General features: G+C 39.5%; 1 protein-coding gene across 4 annotated transcripts in view; it reads right to left on the bottom strand.

Annotated features, from left to right (window-relative positions):
* Nucleotides 1-1842, bottom strand: part of pcgf5a (polycomb group ring finger 5a) — a 26590-nt gene that overhangs the window by 2406 nt on the left and 22342 nt on the right. The gene's annotated exons all lie outside the window — the stretch shown is intronic.

The following is a 1842-nucleotide window of genomic DNA, read 5'->3' as shown; positions in this document are numbered from 1 at the left end:
CACACACACACACACACACACACACACACACACGCACATAGTGGATGCAGGAAAAAGCGGAGATGAGATGTACAGGATGACCTAAATTGACGACAGCTACACTCGTTATTGTAAGTGCAATGACAAGTTAAAGTCCAATAAATGCTTTATTAAACCGCATGAATGTGTTCCAGGCCAGGATAGGAAATTAACTGTGTAAAGATCAACAAGCCACTGACAGACATGTTCATATTTAATTCATTCGATAAATTATATTTTTCTTAAATCAACATGCCATTTTCATATTATACCAACATTTGCAGCATCTTGAGTCTTTTTGGTAAGGTTCCTTTTTTTTTTTTTTAAACTGTACAAAAAAAACTTTTTTGCCACTTTCTATGTCTCCCGCAACTTCATTGCAACTAACACAAAGAAGACATCAAACTTTAACGCAATTTTTTACAAACGCCCCCGCAACATCAGGCATTCTGGGCCGCGACAATCTAAAAAAAAAAAGTCTGTGTAATCCTGGAGGGACTGGTAAACCAGACTATGTTTTTCTCCCATCCTGGTTAACTCTCTCTATATAGATGTCTTGGCCCAGGAGACCCCCGAGGTCTCAGGCCCCTGTGTGGGCTCGTGGCCTGTAGGCCCGTTCACTAATGCATCCATCATTGTATTTAACTAATAGAAATGTCAAAGCTGAATGCTCGTACATTACTGCCTCCTACGGCTGTTAAGCACATTTGAAACGGTCAAAAGATGTGAGATTCCTTTTTCATAAGAAAAAAAGTGCTTGTCAGAGCAGCTGCGACGTGAAGTGTGTGTGTCTCCTGTTTGTGGAGTCAGTCTCCTATTTCTGGCAGCTGGAGGCTGCCGGTGCTGCAGAGAACAGATGCTGTCATCTCCAGCTTTCTACATTTTGCTGCATCATGCCTCAGAAAAAAAAAGAGCACTGAGTCCAACCTAACCAAATTGTCACTGTGCCTCTGTGTTCTGCATCTCTGACACTCCTTCACTCAGCATCTCTGTCTCCAAAACAATATAAATATACTGCACTAACACATATTTTGTTCAGCTGTCAGCTGCATTTGAGGCATTTTGTTTTGGTGCAAAATGACATAATCGTAGAGCCATCCAACTTGCGGCATCAGCAACACACCACGAGGGTGAAAACACTGATAACTACATTTGCTGTCAAACTGTTTGATTTAGCCAAAAATGACTGAATTAATTGTGTTTCCATGGTTCATATCCTTTAGTGTTGTGTGATTTTCACATATAATATATTCTACTGTCATGTGTCTCCTGTGGTGTTGCACTAAAGGTTATGCAATGCCCAAAATGTTCCTCCTTTGGTGACCCTGAATATTACATTTCATGGAAATCAGGACACCTGTCCTTTAAATCTGTTGTCATGGACCAAAGCGCTGATCAAGTGGAAATTTTGTCCGACAAAGAAAAGGACGTTGAAAACAAGAAAGTGCCTGTGGACTAACGACGTGTTTTTGTAGCATTATTGTAAACGAGGGTATGAGGGTTCCTGGGTGTAAAGGGTGTGAGGGGGTTGCTGTTTAACCCTTGTGTTCCTCCCGGGTTAAAAAAACTGACAAAGATTTGATTTGATTTTGTCCCTTTTTCAGACTTTTTTTTTGTTTCCACTAACACCACCATACTACCAAAAGTTTTACTACTTTTTAGAATTCATGGTGCAATAACCCTCATTTATATAGAATTATACCTAATATTTGAGTTAAAAAAGCTGAAATCATGAACTATTTTAACTAATAGCTAAGATCAGAGGAATTAAAGTGATCAATTGTATTTGCAAAGAGCGTTGTATGGAATCCAATCCATTTCTGT

The sequence above is a fragment of the Etheostoma spectabile genome, chromosome 17 (assembly GCF_008692095.1).
Source record: "Etheostoma spectabile isolate EspeVRDwgs_2016 chromosome 17, UIUC_Espe_1.0, whole genome shotgun sequence".
Taxonomy (NCBI): Eukaryota; Metazoa; Chordata; class Actinopteri; order Perciformes; family Percidae; genus Etheostoma; species Etheostoma spectabile.
This window is presented reverse-complemented; position numbering and strand designations above follow the sequence as displayed.